Genomic DNA, 7,241 nt, shown 5'->3' on the forward strand with positions numbered 1-7,241 from the left:
ACTGGGTAGCTGCTTCTACCACTTCTGTTTCTACTGGCTGATGCTGCTTTGTGACTGCTAGTACTTCTATGGCAGCAAGGGGCATTTCTGAGTTTGAAGGCTGTGCTATCTTGCCTGTCCTACCTTTGGGACACAGAGCAACTGCATAAGAAGTGAGAATAAGTACAGAAAATGCAGTGGTTTCCGGCGTTTACTGATGAGACTGTTGGTTTCTACTGGCAGTTTACCGGTTTCTCACAGGAGCCCCGCTCCCCTTCACTTCCTCGCCTCACTGGTGAAGTTAGCGGCACTGGTGTTGGAGTTGGCGTAGGCACGAACTTGTCTTTCCCAACGTTTGCTCCCGTGTGATCCTCTGTCCAGAGATCGTCAGAGGGCGGTGGAAAGGCCCTCTAATATTTGCCTGTGCATCCCCCGTTGTTTTAGACATGACATAAGGGGCACACACCATGCCTGAGGTTCTGTGGCGGCAAGATACTAATTTTATTGTTCAATATGAGAGTGCGCCTGGCTTCACCAGCTGCCATCACCACCAGCCAAAGCATTATCAGTTATTACTGCTCAGCTGTTTGCGTGCTGGAGAGAAACGCTGCCCGCTGCTGAAGACCCTGATCTATGTTGTTTTCTGAGTGTCTCTGCGGCATAAGGTACCTCACAGCTCTCTCTCGCTCAGTCCGGCGATATAATTAAGTGAAGTATTGTGTACATTGCAGGATCCTTGTGGTCATCGTTATTGTTATGCCTGAAGCCCCTCCTGGACTTGTGCAGCAGACACGTGGTCTGTGACATGTGGGAGACGTGTCACAGCTAATAAAAGGGCTGAGCGGCTTCCCGCTCTGCAGTTGATCACCACAGTAATTGGACATCATGGCCCACTACCACGGGGCACAGGACCACCGGGCCCTACAACATCTGGTGACGAGGATGGGATACGGCCCTCCTCCGAACACAGTCACTGAACCAACAGCTCCCTACATCATGGAGCCACAGGGACACGGCCTGTCCCTGCAGTGCCGTCGGCCTCCCCAGCGCATGGCAAAACTTTTCGCCAAGGAGTAGTGTGGCCAAAGTGGTGGCCACAACGATGGGTGCGGCCTCCCCACAGACCGAGTATTAACAAAGGCCAGAACAGTTGCCAAAATCGGGGGCCTCACCAAAGCCCCAACGAGCACCAGACCTGCTGGCCTCCCCGGCATGCAATGGGAAAAAAATATTTTCAAACAAGAAGTTACTCCCGCCTGGGGTAGCCCGCCATAGTCTGGCCTCCAGAAACCAGGCCTGTACCATATATTTATTTGTATAGCGCGCCAAACCCTAAGGTATCTGGGTGCATTATTCCAGTTACAATTGTACAAGATATAGATCCAGGTTACAGGTGCTTATGTAACACTTCGAGATAAAATTGACAACATTGCCATTTTACATGAGCAGGAAATAATACATGACATTATGTACAAGCAGGAAGGAGACAAGTAGACCCGATATCGTTAGTTGGTTTCAAGGGTGGCAAGCCATTTTTTGCACTTGTCCTGAATTGGGAGAGAGCAGGTACAGTTCTTATGGCTCTGGGTATAGAGTTCCAAAGTTTGGAAGCCAATACAGGGAAGCTAGTGCCTCCAGATTTCTGGCGGTTATACCTAGGGACTTTGGGCTGATCTGGTGGGTCTAGACGACTGTTTTTGGTGAATCTGCAGACCAGGTAATTAGTTGCTGAGTTCATTAGGCACTTAAAAAGGTAGAGTGCGTTACAATAATCCAATTTGGATAGGATCAACTCTCTCGCTAAGGTGGAACAGCTTGTGAGGGAGAGAAATGGTCCGCAGGCGTTTATTAATTTACATGTGTAGGCTGTGGCGGATGCTACTGCGTTCACTTGTTTCATCAGTGTCAAGGAGGAGTCTAGATACACGCCTAAGGTCTTGACGACTTTGGAAAGCGGGATGTCAATACCGTCAATGCAGAAGGAGTTGAAGGTGGTGTTAATTTTGTTTAGTTTGGCTTGTGAGCCCGTTAATAAGAAAAGTCTTCTCATCGTTGAGGCAGAGGCGCTGTGTGGCCATCCATCCATGAATGATGAGGTGGATCTTTTTAAGTAATTTAGCGTCAGTGTCATGATCACTAGAAATCGGGATGAGGACTTGGGTGTCATCTGCATAATTAGTGTAGGTGACACCCAGGTGCTCCAGATCGTTGAATAATGGCTTGGTGAATATGTTCTATAGTGTTGATGACACGCAAGAACTGTGTCACCGGGCCGGGGTCAGCAGAGGACAAGGGCGAGAACACTCTCATCATTCTGTTTTCTAAGAAGGATTGAATCCACTCGGTAGCTTCCTCTGAGAAGTAGGCTGCAGAGGAGAGGTGGTTGCAGAGGACTTTGTGATTGACAAATTAAAATGCGGCTGATGGATCTAGGAGAAAGAGGAGTGTTATGTTGCCTTTGTCTAGCTCGACATCAATTTGTGTTTTTAAATCTATAAGTACTGTGTCCGTGCCGTGTCTGGGCCGGAATACAGATTGCTGCAGGCCTAGGAGATTGTTTGTTTCCAAATGGATCTGTATTTGGAGATAGGCTGTCCTGTAGAGAATTTTTAATAGGAACAGCACTGTGGTAATGGGCCTATAGTTTGTAGAGACATTAGGATCAAGGTTGTGTTTTTTTTTTTTAGGAGCGGAAGTACCCAGGCATCTTTCAAGTTGGTAGGGACTCTTTTAGATTCAAATGAAGAGTTGATAAGGGCTGAAATGGCCGGAGGCAGGTCTTTTGCTACTTCTTTGATGACAGCCGCAGGACATATATCACCATGGCAACGGGAGGGTTTTAGGCTAGTGATAATGTTTTCCACTTCAGTAATGGATAGTGGAGAGAATTTGAAGAGGTTACAAGGAATCTCTGCTGGACGTTCGGTCTTAAGGGGTCTTGAGTCTGTGTTAATGTTACGTTTTTCATTTTGATTTTGGTTTGTAGCTGCAAGATTTGATCAAGTAGGGCTGCTTGAATCTTGGTGCACCAGGCCTTGCCTTAAGTGCAGGACTCGCAGGGTGGAATGGGCAATTCTAGCTCTCGGATGATCTTGATTAGTTCTTCAGAGCCGGATTTAGCATTTGAAATTCTATTATTATAGATTTCGCTTTTCGTTTGGAGGATGGCTAGCTTGTATGCCTTTGCTGCTTTTAGGAAGTCATCTGTGGTAGGGGTTGAAGGTTGTATTTTCTAGGCCGATTCGGCCTTCCTTTTGTTGACGCAAAGACTTTTAAGGAGGTGAACCAGTTGTTGAGATGAGCTTGCTGCTTGGCTTTCCGTAATTTCAAGGGGGCAATAGTGCCTATGGCTTGGAGGAGCGTGTGGTTCTAGAGATCCACAAAGGTGGATGGGTCTGTATTTCTGTTGGAGTAGTTTGAGAGGTTGTGATAGGGGTAGTAAGTTTTCAGTCGTGATGTTTTTGTTGTTTCTTGTTAAGGAAGGAGGAGCCAGGAAGCTGGTAGAGGGGGGTGGGTAAGCAGGGCTGCATGGCAAATGGAATCACATGGTGGTCAGTCCATGGACATGGTACATTGGCAAGGATGTTAGTTTCACAATCGAGGTCAGCTATCCAGTCGAGAATTCTGCTTTTGTCCTGGGTAGGTTTGTTAATATGGTGAGAAAAGCCTAATTTTCTTATTGTGTTGGTAAGAGACATGGCTGGTTTATCTTTAGGGTCGAGGAGGCCAAGGTTAAGATCACTAAGGAGTACGATTTGTGAACCAGGTTTGGTATCGGTGGCGAGGAGTTGTTGCAAATCTTCCTTGAGTGTGGAGATAGGGCCGGGTGGTCTGTAGATAAGATGGATCTTAAGGGTATGTGCGGCAGATGGTGGGAATTTCACAGAGAGGAGTTCAACTGAGGGGAACGGGAGATGGAGAGGGCTCTGATTCCAAGGACAATTTTTCTTATGGTGGTGACACCACCACCTTTTGAGGATTCTGTGTCATATCTCGTGATGGTGTATTTGTCAGGTATGGCTAGTGCCAGGGAAGGACCTGCCGCAGAATGCAGCCAGGTCTCTGTAATGGCAAGTAAGTTTTATTGATTGGTGGTGGTGATAAGGTCTGCCACGTCTAGTGCATGGGCTGTTAGTGACCTGGTGTTAATAAGGGCACCTCTGATAGACAGTCTAAGATTGGTATGGTTGCTGCTGCCAGCAGTACCTTTTGTGGTATGGGGAGCATCCCTGCTAGTATCATACTTGTGGGCCTTCCTGGTATGGCTAGTGGTATTGGAGATTGTAGGTTTGATTGGGGTTTTAGTAGTCGGTGTAGAGGTGTGAGCTTGGATGAGTCTGGATCTTAGTCTCAGATTTATAATTCCTGACATATCTAGTTTCAATGTTTTGATGGTTGTAGTTGTGGGCTTGATTTGTGGTTTGGTGGTAGAATGGTATTCTGGTTTCAGTCTCAAACCTAGTCTAAGATTTCTGGTGGTTACAGTGTAGGGTTGATTAGGTGTAGGCCTAGAGGCATACCGTTGTATCCATAAGGCTGGTAAGATTGTTTCAGTGCCATTTGTGGGTATGGGTGCATGGTGAGGTTGAAAGGTTAATGGGGGCAAAAACCACATGGGTGCTATGTAATCATGGCGAGGGAGGGCAGTAGACAAAGAGCGACACGCTATTCTTGAAAGAGGAGGCATGGTCTGATGTAGTGCTAGTGATGCATTCCATCTTACAAGGGCTTAAGGCTATGGCTTGTAGGAGCAGGAGAGTTATTAAGATGGAGATAGAGGCCGCTTCTGGAAGGTGGGGGGCTAGCGTTGTGCATAGGTATGGCTAGTAGTTTGGTGGAGAGCGATTAGTGGCATAGAGCACAATAGCTTGCGTGCCAGACACTAGGTGCTAGCTGGTGCTATGATTAGGGATAGGCTAATGCATTTGGGTCCCCCCCCCCCCCCCCATGCCCCTCACAACCACTGGCTAGACACTATCCCCCTCTCCGGCAATTTGTTGGGTTTCCTCACCATACCAAGAGAACAATTTCTAGTGTAATTTCAAGTGCATGGTGAACAGTCACCCACACTGTCAGCCAACAGGTTTGGGACTCAGCGGCGGTAATGATTAAGAAGGCACACAAAAAACGGCACCCCCCCCCGACCGGCTAGACGAGGGCTGGCTGTTCATCATAATAATTTTTCCATAATCCCCCCCCCCCCCCCCATCCCCGAAGCGGCACGAGCCATTGCTCGTGCCGCTTCAGGTCCTGCATAAAACACAGCAGGCCACACACATTTTATTAAGGCAAACAGGATTACTAACCACATATACAATTCAGATACATCAGGCACCATTATGAGATGCCGCTCTAACATATATGCCATTTCCCTGTACGATCCACTGTCATGATTGGGGACCTCGGCCGAACAGGTAAGCAGCCTCGTCCCCTTGACAACCACTCACAACAATACACGTAGCCAGGCCCGCGACGCGACTTCCGGGGGTCACGTGGACCAATCACAAAGCAGATTGACAACCATCGCGTCTCCTGCTCACAGAGACGCGGTTCTAGCAATATCCAGACGCAACTGCGCTGGATCAGAGCCCCGCGGCACTCGTCCACGCCAGGAAGAGGACCTGCTCTTTAGGATTGCCACCAACGAGAGCAAAGAAGGTAAGCCCAGAACTCGCAGGACCCAACCAAGGGTTCCCTGCATGCGGTATGCCCTCACTATTAAGTCCCTCATAATGAGCACACCGCCATGGATTATTCCATACAGTATTAGGCACCCGGTGCCACTAAGCAGCACACATCACCACCCAGCCCTAAACACGCGGGTTTCCTGATAAGAAACAATATAACTGTTTAGCAGCTCCTTAAATTAATAACATTACATAGCTATAATACAGATGGTAACTATCCCTTTCCCATTACAGGGATAGAGACCGCAGGGGACCAAACTGGACTCACCACATCGAATCTGGAGCTCCCATCCCACATGCCATCCCTTTTCAGGTAGCTATGCCGGAATATAATCCAGGTTTTCACTTTCTGTGAACCAATTACCAGAGCTTTCTAGTAAGTACACAGTTCTGCATTATGTCTTTCAGTTGAAACTGAGTGTTCCTGGAAATTTAGAGGCTTCAAACCACCTTTCCACCTCCTGGCACACCCTCTAGCACTCCTGCATTTCTCCATGAAATAAAAATCCTGGAGTAATAGCAAGGTAATAATTGGAGCCCATTTTGAGTTCCCTCTATTTAAGAGCACCTGCATTATACAACCTGTCCTCATTAAATCGAGGTCTCCACCATTTTGTCTTATACCAACAGGGAGCACGACTATACATCAAGGGGCACTCACAGGAAGGGTTCAACCTGAAACTGCACCTCATCTGTTGCAGGTAGGAAACACAGAAGCTACTACACTTGAGTCTAGGAACTACCCTGTGCTCTGGACTGGACACGACCCAAGACTTGGGATTACAGTATCGGCAGGTAAAGCCACAGCCAATGAATCTGAGGCTTGATTTAGATCAGAGTGTCAGACATAGCCTGACCAATATGGAGATGGGGAATTCTAATGTTTGTTTTTGCATATTTATACAGTGTCTTCAAACAAGATGCCCTGATGAAGGCGGACTATTAAGTGTCTTATGACTGCCGAAACGTGAAGAGCTTGGTGGGAGACAGAGCCCCACGTGGGCAAAGAATTCTTTAACCCCAAAGACCCAGCTACAGGCTTCATTGGAACCCCAGGAAATTCATCAATCCTTACAAATCCATGCCTTTTTACCAAACAGAATAACTGTCGGGGAGAGACACAGGGATTATCTCCGGACACCCTTAACTGGGTGCTAACTAGGGAACTGAATTCAAGTTTCCATATTTTAAAATTGATTTTCAATGTTATTTTCAGAAACTTTATTTCTTGTTGTGATCAATGTTTTTGTCATGATGTACCAAGATTTAGTTTGTTCATCACAATGTGTATATTTTTGTATTTTGGAAAGATGTTATTGTTGAGCTAAAACACACTTCATTAAAACGCACTTTATTAATGTGAATTTGTATTTATTTATTTATAAAGTGCCTTACGCCAAAGCGCTGTACATGGAACAACAATACATAAAACATGAACGAAATAACAGTGAAGCAATTACAATATGAACCGATCAAGCAATAAAACAGTGAGAAGAGCAATTAACTGAGAGGGATAGAGAGGATGGCGAGAGGGACAGGGAAGGGGGAGTGAAAGAAGAGGGAAGGAGGAGGAAG

At 46.8% G+C, this 7,241-nt stretch overlaps 1 long non-coding RNA gene across 1 annotated transcript; it reads left to right on the forward strand.

Annotated features, from left to right (window-relative positions):
- Positions 1–5,994: 5,994 nt before the first annotated feature.
- LOC138468404 (uncharacterized) lies at positions 5,995–7,024 on the forward strand. The gene is made up of 3 exons (XR_011268261.1): positions 5,995–6,190; positions 6,297–6,461; positions 6,573–7,024. It is a non-coding gene; the product is annotated as an uncharacterized lncRNA (long non-coding RNA).
- The last annotated feature ends 217 nt before the right edge of the window (positions 7,025–7,241 follow it).

The sequence above is a fragment of the Ambystoma mexicanum genome, chromosome 4q (genome assembly GCF_040938575.1).
Source record: "Ambystoma mexicanum isolate Mex_15411 chromosome 4q, UKY_AmexF1_1, whole genome shotgun sequence".
Taxonomy (NCBI): Eukaryota; Metazoa; Chordata; class Amphibia; order Caudata; family Ambystomatidae; genus Ambystoma; species Ambystoma mexicanum.